The following is a 15,948-nucleotide window of genomic DNA, read 5'->3' as shown; positions in this document are numbered from 1 at the left end:
TATATATTTTGGTATTTTCTAATTATAAAAAATAAAAAAATAAAAAAAATACAGTCTACTAGTGACTAAGAAATGTGTTAGATTGTCGGAGATATATTTGTATTAAAATATAAAATCCAAAGTAAGTAGTTAGAAGAAAAAATTCTAACTCATATTCAAAAATTTATCAATAATTGATTTTGTAAATTAAAGAAATTTCAATAATGGATAACTGTTTCTCTTATATCTAAATTACTGCAAAAAAGTGCAAATTTGAAAAATTTTAATTGGAAGTGAGCCATGTTTGGAAGATTTTACTTTATAACGCAGAAAATGACACCGGTATTTCATGCTGTATTTTGTAACCATAAATTATTAAAATGCTAAGCACAATATTTTTTACTTATTTTAACCTAAATTAATGCAAAATAATGGAAAAAGTATGGAAAATATGTTTAATATAAATTCTGCACCAAAGGGTTAATAAAATTAAGCCATAGAAAATTTCTCAAACAAATTAGTAAACATCAAACAAATTAGTAAAAAATTTCAATTTAATATTAGCAAAAAAAAAAAAAAACAGTGTAATTATGATAAAGGTTTTTTATAATACTATTCATTAATAAAAATATTAAGTACCTACGTATAAAAATATTATTTTACTTTAGCCATCTTGCTTTTTATAAGAGTAAATATCTATCGCAAGGTTGTGTGAAAATTCGATATATAATTCAATATTAAAAGCACATTTTACCTTTTCTCCTCAGCCAACTTATCTCTGACGGTAGTCTTTAAAAAAAGGCTCTTAAATGTATTAGTAAATTATATTATCTGCAGATACCTAATCAAATTATCTCCAAAACTTAATATATATATGAATGTATTTATTTTTCCTATGATTCAGTCATTCAAACTTGGTTGAAATTTCACCTAGTTAAGGTTACAGTTTAAGTAAAAATAACTGTGCTAAAGTAAAATAAAGATTTTTTTCCTTCATAGAAATAACTGAAATTCGGCTCTTAGATTATAAGCTACTCAAAAATAATCGTACTTCTCCTTAAAAAGAATAAATAAACACAAGGTCTTGTTACTATACTATTGTCTGAAAAAATATCATTGGGAAAAATGAAGTTTAAGGAAAAAAAATCGGAGCAGTTTCTTCGAAATACTCAAAACAAAGGTTTCATTTTCAACCAAAAACCTAATGCTATATAAAAACACTTTTTTGAAAGATAATTAAGTGTTAGGAAAATTATTTAAACGCAAGGTTAAATTTGAAAGTCGTAAGCATAAACCATGATTTGGTTGAAGCCTCATACATGTTATTATCATTTATAAATAAGCAGTAGTTATATTTATAAAAAAAAATATCTACAATCAATCGCGGTAAAATAAAAATAATAAATAAATGGTTGCAAAACTTCGCTTTAAGCTTAGTTATGACCTTCAAACAGTGGCAGAATACGCCCGGTACAGTATGCAGGGAAACACCTATGAATTCGAAAGCTATTAAGGAGGGGGGCTTATTTATTTTTGATTTAATAATAAGGATTGTTCTTATTTTGACTGTCTCTCTCAAGCGGAACTGCAAATGGAAGTTTCTCGGAAATCATAGAATAACGTATAACATGTAATTGTTTTCTTTTTAAGAACTATAAGAATAATTTTAATAGGATTTTCTTTATTCTTATTATTTTCAAATATCCTGATATTCGGAAAGTATTCTCCAATACGATACAGTGGCTAGTTATATTGATCAATATTCACAGACATAGTTAAAAACTTTGGAGCGTATTCAACCGTATTATCATTCAATTTTGTGGCAACTTTATTATGAAGTTACGCTGAACCATATTATCGTACTTCTGAAAACTTGATTACACGATAACGTATGGTATATATTTAACGGAAAGGTTCAATTTAAAACCTTATTAAAACTACTGCAAATTTAACACAGTTTTATGGTTCAATTTATGGTATCTATATTATGGTTCAATACTGAACCAGGAGTGAACAAAAGTTTCAACCCAAATAAGTCTCTTTTATAAATTGTAAAATGATGCGTATTCCTTTGTGTTTTAATTTTATTTAATCGAAATCAATCCAGAAACATATGCGTCCAGAACAATCACTTTGAGCAAACTCAGTGTATGTCGCATATAACTTATGAAATCTTGTTTATAAAATAATTTTACAACATATAATTTAGAAAGCTAGAGCATCAGCTATGCCATGAAGCAAATTTTTTTCCCCTCTTTCTAACACAAATCAGAAAAAAGAAACTTCATCGCTTTCGGAATTTTGCTTGAAATTTTTTAATTTCAGTTTGAATGAAAATGTTTTAGTTATTTAGGAACAATGATGAGCAAAATTCAGGGGTTGTTTGCTTATGATGTCACCCTTGAAGGGAGGGGTGCGTGAATTTGTGACAATTTATAACAAAAGGGGGAAGTTTCTTATTCGTAAAATTGTGACAGCTTCAGAATGTAGGAGTTCGTGAAATCGTGACAATTTGTGACAAAAGTGAGGAGTCCGAGAAATAGTGACAGTTTGTGACAAGGAGTGGTTCGAGAAATAGAGACAATTTGTGACAAAAGGAATAGGTTTGTGAAATTGTGACAAGAAATAGGGAGAGCGTGAGTGAGAAACGTGTCATTTCACATTTTAGTTAAAATCAAAGAATCAATGATCAGCAGATTAATAGCATATATTTTTGAAAAGAAAAATACCGTTTTCTTCTAATGATTTTGTTCTGGTTTTCTTTTGAATTTATTTTGTATTAAAAAACATCGATGCTTAAAAAGTTTTAATTTAATGTAACTTCCGAAGAAGAAAATCTTTTATTTGATGAAATTGTGATTTATGGGTCGATTGCACCTGAAAACAGGCATATATATATATAAATGAATATAAAGGTTTGGCGAATTCAGAGCAGTTTTTTTTTTTGAAAATTGTCTCTTTTAGAGCAATTGCCCCAACAACCTAATCACTGTTTGGAAATTATACAACATCGCATAATATTTATATTTGAAAATGTCTAATTTGTAATTTTAATCAATAAATATGGGTCATTATTTTAAAAATCATAACACTGGCCAGAAACCATAACCCAGTAGCCTAATTTTTAAAAGAAAAAAAAAAGAAATATATTACTAATATTAGTGATAACATTCACCTTGTAACAGATTAGAGAGTGTGCAATAATTAGACTAGAATTCCAAATCGGAATTTAACATTTTCAAACTTATCAATCATACTTCTTATAACATTCTGCAACTTAAGTATGATGAATGACGTCATATTTTAAAACATCTTTAAGCATTTTAAATGGAAGATCACAAAAACCATTGACTAGATTTAAAACTACGAGATTGATGATAATATATCATTAGTAACAATTTGATAGCTATAATTTCCTCGATGAAATTGTCTGGAATGTAATCGCGCTTGCTAGAGAAAAAAAATTTCGTGACATTTGACACAAATTTAGTACATTGGGTTACAGGTGTGCCTTCAAAGCGTGTGAAATATTCGACAAGTTTAAAAACTTTCGCTGTAACCTTACAGGTAATTGAAAAGAGTAATAATAACAGATTTGAAATTTTGCTCATGTTCATCCATTGCTTTTTTTTTAAGCATTCTTTCGGTTTTTATTTTTTCTTCCTTTTTCCCCAAGTAAACATTAAGGTAATGTAACCTTTTAAGTGAAAAAGTCAATAATTGCAAATTGGATAAAAGTAAGCAACCTCACGCGAGTGTATCGAACCTGATTTGGCGGGCTTCTAAATCGACAAATGCCAGGATCTAACTACGATGACGCTACTTGCAGGTATCCAATGGGATACTTCCAAATGACGTAGTGTGGGTATCTCAATTCTAATAGGTTGTTGAAACGTGACGCTAACAACTGTTTCCATTCTAGGTGGAGTAAGCCAATCACATCAAGTATTAATTCTCTCAAGAGACACATTCTATATTCTTCCAGAAAGATTTCAACTCTTTCACTATGTATTATTTAACACAAAGACAGGCACGAAGCCATGTAGAACATAAACTAATTAAGCATCAAAGTTGCCAGGTTCACAAAACGAAACTATATCATGGTAGCAATAAAATACATAATTAATAAATCTAAGTTAAGTAAAACACGTAGACAAGAAAGATTTACATTTGAACAAATTCAATGTGCGATACGACACTGTATTAAATTAACTTCACGTTAATTAAAATTCTAACTTATGTGGAGAAACTTCGCTCAACTTTAACACGTCATTTTGCTTATAAACGATCAGCTGGTGCTGACGTCATAAGTCACATGTGTGGGTATCCGTGGTCTTCTTCTTCTATAAGTGCAAGTACCCAATTGTTAAAGTAAACGCGCTTAATTCATTTATTTCCAGCTTTCTTCTATTTTCTCTTCTTTTTTTTCAAAAACCAATCTCTTAACAATACTGACCAAAAGTACCGATCTTTCAATAGTGTCTAAATGTGGTCAGAGTACTGAGAAAAGAAAATAAATATTCTAAAATAGAATCTGGTAAAGGTATTAGTTATTATTTTTTCAAGTCTTACTTAATATTTTTTTATTAAAAATAAATTTGTTACAGACAATTTTATGAACTAAAATTATGAATTGACGTTAATAGTTTTGTCTACTATACTCCTTTGTTTATCAATTTCATACCGTAAATAATTTGGCACTTGTATGAAATTCCATCGACCAGGAAAGCTGGCGCAAATTCTGCCAAATTGACACCAAATCTTTTCATATTGTAACCCGTGCGTATTTAATGGAAAATAAAACAAAAATTTACTTTTTAAAAAATGTCGAGATTGTTGTTTTAAAACATTATATTAGTTTAAACATTAAAAAGTTTTTATGGTACAGTTTATTAGCAAAAATAACTCAAAAGTTTTAGTTTCGGGAAAAATAATCCACGTGATTTTAGTGCCAATAATTTTTTACTGCTCTTATCTCGCTTATCTTAAAATGTTTTTCATTTTGTATTTTAATTATTTGAGATTTTAATTATTGAAAATAATGCAAGATCTTTACATATTCTTGATGTTTATTTTTGCAACAATTTCTTTTTTTTTTCCTAAGTAAGTTGTGTTTTTTAAATGTTTAGTATTGTTATATTATTTTAATTAAACGGCATAAAAGTGAATAAAAAAGCTTAGGCATTAAAATAACAAAAAAATCATTGTTGTTTCAACTATAATGTTTGCGACCGTTAATTACTTAAATGACAACTGCTGTTAAATTATTCTTTTTAAAAATTTATGTATTTGAATCGTACGCTTTCAATTATTATCAATAATTTTACAGTTGAGTATTCACTTGCTTGCTTATTTAATTTCCCTTATTTTACTAAAATTCTTGTGTTGATAATACATTAAAAAAGTTATCACCAATGCACGAGCTTTTTAGTGACTTTCAGAGCGAATCAAATATTTTATTTTTTTCATTTGAATTCCATTTGCTTACTTTTTGTTATATAGCAACTAAAAAAACTGTTTGTTAGAAAAGCGTATCAAATGATGTATCAAGTAGATGAAATAAACTGACTGAATTGCGACCTAATTTCATGCATGAATACTACTGATCAATTGTTTTGTTTAAAAAATTGTTTATTGATGAAAAAAACTAATAAATAAATAAAAACATCCTGCCCTCCTGTTTTATTTATTACGAAAGAAAAAAAAAATATTACAAAGGAAAAACCGTATTTGTGGAAAATTAATGGCACTTGAAGAAATAAAAAACGCTTGTACAGAGAAAGTACGTTTTTGTACAGAGAAAGCAGTTTGTGAAAATTTGGAAGGTTCCGTTAGTCAGATGACTTTTTTTAAAACCAGTAATGATTCTTGAAACCTTTAATTATATTGAGATTCAATGAATAATCCATTATTTATTTAATATTTCAGTTGCCTGTATGAAATTATTAAAAGTAAAATGCTAACGAAAAATAAATGGAATTTCTCTTATCTCTTATAATTCTCTTATAAATGTAATTTTTCTACTTACAGTATGTTGAACAAATAATGAAACTAGTACGCATTTATCAAATATTACGCTTAAATCAAAATCAAGTAACTGAATTCGTTAATAATGAAGTTGAAGTTAAAAAGGAAGTGAAATATGTTTCAGTACTAACAATTTAAACGTTTATAAACCGTTCTCCTCTTATTTTAATTTTTTTTAATATATATCCGTCGTTGAACAGCTGACCCAATTTTGGGGCTACGACCACTAATATTCAACTCCGTAGCCTTGTAATTTTGAGCCAATCCAGAAGACAAGGAGACTCCTGGATCAGTACCCCCAGAGGTACTGATTTGTTATGGGAACATGGAGGACTTTGCGACTCGACATATTTAGCGTGCATCAATCACCATTTACCACACGGGGAGTCTTCGACCGGCGGGGAACGAATCCACGAACTCTTGGACATGGGCCCAGTGCCCTACCAACCAGGCTATCCAGGTCTTTTATTTTCATTTTAAAGAAAAACATAATTTGGCTTATTTCACTAATTTTCAGCTAATAAATGTATACTGAAAAAAAAACATTCATAACTAGGCTGAATTCATTTCTATGGACTATGAATTTAACTGTCGAACATAATACCAACGATAAAACGGTGAAAATTTTCATTCATTTCATTAAGTCCAAATTCTCAAAATAAAGAAGTCTTTTATTGGTTAATACTTTCACAATTTTCTTTACATACTTTGTTTAAAGAATTCGAGGTTCCGCCGAAAGAAATTAGATCATTTAGGGTTCCATAGCAGAAAGAAATTGGAAACCACTATATTAGAATTCACTTTTTCTCAAATATCACAAATTTTATTGAAATTAAGTATTATCAAATTTCAATTAAATTCATAATTTGAATTTAACAAGTATTAAATTTTAAAAAATGTAATAAAAAGTTATCAAATAATCAAAATCTCAAATAATCGAAACATTTTAAAATAAAATATTTTCGACTACAATTATATAAAATAATCATTAATTTGATCAAATATTTTTTGCATGGAGTTATTTTACATTTTTTTCTGCACTATGAATTTCAGAAATTGTGAAAACTAGCATAAAAAAATCAATACTGAAGGTCCCAGTGGCGGCTTGAAGCCTATCCAGCTTCAGATCGGTGGATACTAGCTTGTCTGTGAAGTAAAGGCTGGCTGTGCGCAGCGCTGGCGGCAAGCCCTTGGTCACGAAATGGTGAAGCCTTTATTAAAAAACGGGCACATTATAAAACAACAGGTTATAAATTTATTCTCCATTAATAGACTATCTTCTCTCATATTCTCTATTAATAAACATATACTCTCTAAAATATGCATATTAAAAATATTTAACATTTTATTAAATTTTAAAACATTTATTAAAGACATAAATTAATTTATCACTCAGAAAAAAAGATTTTTAATGTAACTTTTATTTTACTAGTTAAATGTGAAGAAAAAAAATATTTTGTTTAATAAACAAATATGCAAGCAGCATAATTCAAAAATTGTTTACCCAATACCCATTTAATAGTTTAGTTTTTGAAGAAATTGTAAAAAAGTATTGAAAGATAATTAAAATTACATCAGTAATTTAATTACAGATGTGATTCAAACTATATTTGCCGATTTGTATTTTTTGCAATAAAAATTTCATTGCCTCAATTTTATTCATTCCAAAATTAGCCAAAAGAAATTGCTTTAATTTCAGATATTTTCTTACATTTTTAATCATTACTATTGAAATAAGTTATTTTTCTTTATTTTTCAGTAAATAGAGAGATTTTAATTTTAAAGGTATCAATTTTACTTGGGTTTAAATAATCGCTATATTTCCTTTGTTGTAAATTATATATATTATTCTTTTGGTACTTTAATCAGATTTTATAACAATAAATAATTTAAAACATCTGAAATCGTTTAACAAAGTAATTTCAAATAGTTTTTCTAAATCAGAATTTAATACTAATGAGATACATATTTTTAATAATATTTTTATAGACGGAAGATATTAACTTTTAATCTAACGTTGTAATGTAGATTTAAAAATTCTTTCAATTTTTAATTTTAAGAAGAAGAAAAAAAGAATAGTTATTTAATTTAATGCATTTAATGAAATAAATGTATATGTAAAATTCTACGTTCAAAATTAACTAAAATTCAAACACATATTATGAGATTAAAGTTTGTATCATACAGATTTTTATATTTTACGTATTTCTGTTAATTTTCTCTTTTGAAAATATTCTATTTATTTCTGTAACCCATACATGTGGGTGTTAATAATGTACATGACGGCATGACGTCACCTAAACACTCAACCATTTCCGCAAATGCAGCTTTTAGGGATAGAAAACCCAGGAAATGCACAAGAAGCAATCCATTCAGAAACCGAAACCTTATCTTCTTCTTTTTTCTCTTTATTATGTTTTCGTTTTTTACTTTCAAAGTCGTCAAACTTCAGACGATTCCGGAACGCATATTGTCAAGAGATTCAATAAAGCGTGTATTCTTTGGTTATAAAGAACAATTTGTTTGTTATTGTCAACAACACGTGAAAAGTTATTCGCTTTGTTATATATATTGCTATTCTTTAATTTATTCATTGTTTGGATGTCTGTTAAGAGCGAAAACAATGTATTTCATACAGTTTCTGATTCGTTTTCTGCTTCTGTATTGAAAAAGAAAGAAACATCAATATTTTAAAGACTGAATTTAATTATGAGATATCGATAACGAAATTTTAAAATACAATCTCGTGATTATTTTATAGATGTATTCTAAAATTTTGTTATTTTCAATAACAAGTGAAGAAATATTCACTTAATTATAAACATTGATTGCTATTCTTTAATTTATTCATTGTTTGGATGTCTGTTAAGAGAGAAAACAATGTATTTCATACAGCTTCTGTGTATTGAGCAAGAAAGAAATATCAATATTTTTAAGACTGAATATAACAAATTAAATATCGATAACGATATTTTAAAATACAATTTTGTGATTTTTTTTAAATTTATTATAAAATTTTGTTATTTTCAATAACAAGTGAAAAGTTATTGACTTTGTTATACATATTAATTGCTATTCTTTAATTTATTCATTGTTTGGATGCCTGTTAGGAGCGAAAACAATGTATTTCATACAGTTTCTGATTCGTTTTCTGCTTCTGTGTATTGAACAAGAAAGAAACATCAATATTTTTAAAACTGAATTTAATTATGATATATCGATAACGATATTTTAAAATACAATCTCGTGATTATTTTATAGATGTACTATAAAATTTTGTTATTTTCAATAACAAGTGAAGAAATATTCACTTAATTATACACATTGATTGCTATTCTTTAATTTACTCATGGTTTGGATGCCTGTTAGGAGCGAAAACAATGTATTTCATACAGTTTCTGATTCGTTCTCTGCTTCTGTATATTGAACAAGAAAGAAATATCAATATTTTTAAGACTGAATTTAATTATGAGATATCGATAACGATATTTTAAAATACAATCTCGTGATTTTTTTATAGATGTATCATAAAATTTTGCTATTTTCAATAACAAATGAAGAAATATTCACTTAATTATACACATTGATTGCTATTCCTAAATTTATTCATAGTTTGGATGCCTGTTAAGAGCGAAAACAGTGTATTTCATACAGTTTCTGATTCGTTTTCTACTACTGTGTGCTAAACCAGAGAGAAATATCCAGAAATATCAATGTTTTTGAGAATGAATTTAATAATGACATATCGATAACGATATTTTAAAATACTATCTCGTGATCTTTCGAGATAGTATTTTAAAGGTTTGTTATTTTCAATAACATGTGAAGAGTTATTCACTTTGGTTATACAGATTACTATTTTTTAAATTATCATCATTGTTATAATATGTTTTAAGAGCGAGAATAATGTATTTGATACAGATTCATTGCTACTTCTGTATATTCGAATATCAATTTTCTTAACTATGAATTTAATAATGAAGTATATATAACGATATTTTCAAATGAATTTTCGCGATATATAAAGTGAATACTATTCACTACGATATATCGAATATGAGAATACTATAGACAACTATGATATCATTGTCATGATCGAAAGTGGTAATTATTGAAGTACCCGTTTAATTTGGTAGAACAAAATTCGATAATTTTTTTAATTTTGATTTATGTAGTATTATGTCATAATACATGATATTAATGCATTAAAACTTAAAAAGAATAAATAAATAAACAGTGAGAGAGAGAATTATTGGGGAGTGGGGTCCGAGTTTTTTACACTATATATATATATATATAAAATTTTTTACATGTGTGCATTTTTCATGTTTTTACATGATGTTAATTTAAAGTACTTTTTTGAACTTTTTATGCTTTAGTTATTTATGATTACTTTCTTTACAACGATTTTAGTATAAATCAAAATACTGAAAGAAAAAAAATGAACGTATATTTGTAAACGTATATTTGTAACCGAACGGATCCAAAAAAGACAAACATGAATTGATACAATTTTAGTAATCAGTGACTTTAAGTGTTATGGATTTTATGAAAGTCTATTAGAGAAGAAAAAAACATTTGACTAATAATGTGATCGACGCAATAATGCGATCACAATTTTCTCTCTTTTATGTTTATCTTTCGCTGTTGTTGATAGCCCTCAAATGTAGCAAATCTAAATCAAGTCCATGACACCAGCAACTCTGATCATATCAAGCTCATAGAGCATATCTACAAAGAAATCTCCTCTAAGGCATTCGAGGATGCAGTCTATTTTTTAATTTGGAAATATAAACTTCTCTAAATGATATTTTCTTTAACAGCTCCAAAAATTAAGGAAGAAACTTTTATTCAAAAATGAACAATCTATTTTCTTCAAATTATTTTTTTTCCTAAGAGAAAAATAGTGAAAAATCGTTTGACAAATGTCTGAATTTTTTCGTCATATTGCAAAAGTAATGCATATCAGACCTGTCAAAATAATATTCAACCCACCAAACAAGTCAAAAAATACAATTGCTTTTTTTCCATCTTTTCATGAAGAGAATTTTCAATCCATTGTTCTTTTGTTCGATTGTTTCTTTTTTTTCGAAGAGTGTTCAATTGCGCAGAAAAAGTGTTATTAGTAATAGCAAACGTAATACCAATGGTGAAGAATAACGTATATTTTAAATCGAAATAAAGTGAGAAAATAAGAAAAATTAATAGCGTTTGAAACCTTGAATATTATGACATTTGAGAAGTCGAACACAAGGAAATTTTTTTTAAAAAAATAATGTTTAAAAATGCCGCTTAAAACATTTATTATTTTAGTTGTTCATTTTTCATTTGTATTTGAAATTTGTTCTGCTTTTAATTTTAGAAAACGTTTTCAGTCTCAAATACTTAAATTAAATTTTTATCGGAAACATACCAAAATTAGTTTTAAAATTTAGCAGCAACTATTTAAGTGGTACAATTTTCAATTTAAAATAAATCTCATTGCAGCGGTATTCAAAAGATGTTCCGTGGAGCCCCAGACAGTTCCCACTTTTTATGACGAACCTTAAATTATCGAACTTCTTTTGGCGGAACCCCAATGTTTAAGGAATAAATTTCATCAGCAATTGTGAACATATTAATTAAAGAACGTATATGAATTATTTTGAAAATATTTAATTATCTAAATTTAATTGACTATTTTGAAAATATTTAGCAAAATGAATAAATAATGAAAAAATTTTATCATATCGTTTTATCAGTATTATTCATAAAATTAGTTTTTATGTCAGGCATTGGAATTCACACATCTTTAGATCTAATCGAGTTCTTAATTTGATTTTAAAGCATGCATAAACAGAAAATCAATAAGCTGAAAAATTACATTAAAATAAAAACGAAAAGGAAATTAAAAAAAAAGCGATGAGAAGAGAAACATACCTTCTCTTTGTTGAATTTGGTTATTTTTATAAGATTCGAAATACTAATGGAATTTTTTATAAATGAATATCCTTTTTACTATTCATTTATCACATTGTTAATAGAAAAAAATATTATCTTGAAATTAATTTCTTCACAGCCATTTCAATTAAATAATTTCATAAAGACAACAGAAATATTAAATAAATGCATTATTAATTGGATATTTTATTACTGGTTTCGAAAATCATTACTGGTTTTAAAAAAAATCTTAACTCACGGATCCCCTGTAATCCTTCCACAGAGCCTTAGGGTTCCGCGGAGCACCATTTGGGACATGCTGCCCTAGGTTTCCGCGGTAGGATTACAAGAGTTCCGGGAGTTATTTTTTAACCAGTTATAATTACATTTATATCAAACTAATAATCCATAATTTATTTCATAAATAGATTATTTATATGAAGTTATTTGTGTAAACTGCCAATAAAAAGAATTCGCAACAAAATGTTTTAATAAAGCAAATTATGAAAAGAATCTGCGTTTATAAAAAATTTCATAAAGTAATAAATAATTTCATAAAAGAAAGCGTAGCAAAAACTTTTTCAAAAATAAATTCGGCGACATAAAAAGGAATTTATTATTATTTACCTCACCTAGTTTTCTCAATTCAAAATAAAATTATCAAATTCAAGGCTAACGAATTACATTTCTTGTTTATCTGATAAGTATTCACGACGTTTATAATAATTCTTTTTTCAAAACCATAATTCATCTTATTTTATTCATTTTCAGCATATGTATTAAACAAAAATAAATTCATAATTTAAAATATTTCAGTCTTCACATTAAATACTATCAAGACAGACAGGTTTTCATGAAAAAAACTTTTCTAGTATATTTACAGCTGTTGATGAACTTTTTTTTTTTGTATAATGCAGGCCGGGTTTCCGTAAAAAGAACCTCGATCTCTTAAAGTTCCATAACCAAAAAAAAAAAAAAAAAAAAAAAAAAAAAAAAAAAAAAAAAAAAAAAAANAAAAAAAAAAAAAAACCGGAACTCCTGTCTTATTGTATTTAAGTCAGTTATTTATAAAATTGTTTGCTCAATATTCTTACATATTATTTTATAGTATTAATTGATAATTAGACTTCTTTCCAATTCTCTTTCAATTTTCTCTATAGTATATTAAAAAAATCGTAAGCACTGTGACGTTGCTTTGGATGTTCAACTTTACGTTATCTTTTGCTTCGTTGTGTAAAACTTACAAACCTGGAAGAGAGGGTGTGTAGGAAAATAAACAGTGAGTATGGCGGAGTAAAAAAAAAAAATTCTTCGAGAAATAGTTCGAGAATTATTAATTATTAAACATATAGTAAAAAATACCATGCGAGCTGCTCTATAGACTCTCAGAAATGCAACTACAGAGGTGAAATTTTACGCGCTGAAAGAGAAATATATTTGTTTTGCTTCGAGTTTTTTTCCAAAATATCTATATTTTTTTAGTACTATTGCAATTTTAAGTGCTTTTTTGGTTAATTATATAAAGACATGACTTCTTTCTTCCCTCTCTCATTTTTTCTTTCTTCCCTCGAGCAAACGATGAATGGCATATCATATGTAATCATCTAATTTTCTTTCAATTCCATTCTAAGTTTTTATTTTTATACAGAATTAAATAAAGATGGTACAAATCATTCAACTGTAATTGTTTAAAATTTGAGCCAAACTTGTTTCAAGTTTACCGCAAATTGTAAACAATTACGCTAACTCACTAAAGCACTTACTTCTGGTAAAGATATGACTAGAACAACAGCATTTATTGCATTATTCTGCATTTATGATTTAGAGAAAACTATTCAAGTTTTAGGTAACAAATCATTCTACAGCAATCATTTGAAAATTGCGCAAACTTTGAAAACCTACTTTAAATACGAAAATATAAATGCTTTTTTTTTCCTTCAATATTTTAACATTGAGGGCTTAAGAAATTTTGTAGAAAATAATGAAAATAATTAATAGTGCTTTAATAGCAACAAAAGTAAATTGTCGTCGTTTTACAGGTTGTTGATCCGTTGTGAAAATTATTATCTAATTTCAAATTCTATTGTAATTTTATATATAATCGAAAGATTAATGTATTATTTAGATTTTTTTCAATTTGAGTGTAACGAATCGAAACTTTTAAATATAACCATTATTCTTATGTGAAAAGTTGTCAACGTAATTTACTTTATTACTACAATAATTTAAAATAATAAGAATTGTTGCTAAGGCTACATTTCATTATTTCGCGAAAACTTTCTTTGGTGATTTCTCTAATTATTTCAGTATAAACAAAATAAAAAAATCCGAAGCCAGGGAAGTTAGTTTAATTACTAAACTATTTAGTTTAAGTTCACTCATCATTGTTCATTCATAATATCTTAAAATTTTTTAGATTTCTTTTTAAAACTGTACAATTAGTGAATATGGAACGCGTCTGAAGAGCTTTCATTTTAGGGTAATAAAAAGTAGTCCGACAGTTGCCACGTGATCACCACTTTTATCTTCGAATATGTACCCCATCTACAGTTAATTATTTTTTTTAAAAGACATGGAATTATTATGAATATTTATTAATATTTTGAAAATTTCACGCTCGTTTTTAACAATTTTCTTAATTTTAGAAATGAACCTTTTAATTATTTAAATAATCCCACTAAACTGAAGCGGTAAGGTATTATTTGATTAAAAACTTCATTCTTCAAAAATATGAAAATAGGATATAACAGTCGACATGCTTCAGGTGCTCAAAAACAGGAGCTCATTTTCAAGACTTGCCAGGAGTGAATGAGTGGAAAACACAAGGGATTTGAAATAAAACGTAAAGTTGTCAACAAAATATGAAGAAAAAAAATAAAGATGAGAAACAAAACTAGAAAAACCACAATCGCCGAGAGAAATCTTTTCATATTTTTTCTCCTCTTGACTACTGTGATTTTTCTAGTTTTGATTGGTTTCAGGTTGTTTCTCTATTTTCACCTTTTTCGTTGGCAACGTTACGTTTTATATTTCAAATCACTTTGGGTTCATCTCAATCACGTCTGGCAAGTCTTGAAAATGGCCATTTGCTTTTTAGCGCTTGGAATCTGTCTACTTTTGCTTACAATTTGTATATTTTTGAAGGAAATTAAGTTTTTAATCGAGTAATCGAACATTATAATGTCTGATATATTTCGAGATTTGCTTCTAAAGAAATGTCTTACAATCAACAATTTTTTTTCAATGTTCAATTTTTTTTTTAAAAAGTGCCTTGTTTAAAAAACTGAACATTGTTATAGTGCTGCAGATGGCCAGTAGCCAGATTTCCCAATTTTGCCCTATAGTTCTGCAAAATATAGTGATACGCCACTTTAATCTTTATGCAATATATCTTAAATAACGATGAAATCAAACTTACAGTAGGCGTTCATTGAAATCGTTTAATGTCAATAACCAGGTGACGTCATTTGTTGAAACAATGCCATGGGAAAAAAAGAATTTTGTGATGCCATTCTTGTTTAAGTACTTCTCATAAAAAATGATTCCACTGTTCTACAACAAAGGTTTTAAATTGGACTTGGGGTGGTTCCAGAAAATTTAATTCATTGATATGTGTATCGGATTATTTCGCTCAATTGATATTACTACAGATTGGATTAAACACAGAACATTGAATCTCTTTTAGTGAGTTTTATTGAACCTTGAGCGAATTTTCTTTGAGTGAGTAGTTTCTGTTCGTAAAAAAGTAAATAAGAAAGAGTCCATTTTTACTCAGGCGTTTCATAGTAAACAGAACAATACTTTGATTCAGTTTTCAGCTCATTAATCTATCATAAATGATCTACTCTTTTTGATGTAAAAGAGATGCTTTGATCTTACATTTGCATAATAATTTATAAAAATGAAAAGTGAATATCAAGATTCAATTTCAATGCATAAAGAGCGATAATGAATTTAAACCAAAAAAAAAAAAAAAAGAAAAAGAAAAAACATCAACATAAAACTTCTAATTATTTTATTGTT

General features: G+C 27.1%; 1 long non-coding RNA gene across 1 annotated transcript in view; it reads left to right on the top strand.

Annotated features, from left to right (window-relative positions):
- LOC139425985 (uncharacterized) overlaps nucleotides 1–15,948 on the top strand; it is a 49,096-nt gene that overhangs the window by 6,618 nt on the left and 26,530 nt on the right. The gene's annotated exons all lie outside the window — the stretch shown is intronic.

The sequence above is a fragment of the Parasteatoda tepidariorum genome, chromosome 1, assembly GCF_043381705.1.
Source record: "Parasteatoda tepidariorum isolate YZ-2023 chromosome 1, CAS_Ptep_4.0, whole genome shotgun sequence".
In the NCBI taxonomy this organism is placed as follows: Eukaryota; Metazoa; Arthropoda; class Arachnida; order Araneae; family Theridiidae; genus Parasteatoda; species Parasteatoda tepidariorum.
Note: the sequence above shows the minus strand (reverse complement) of the source record. Positions and strands in the feature narration are given on the sequence as shown.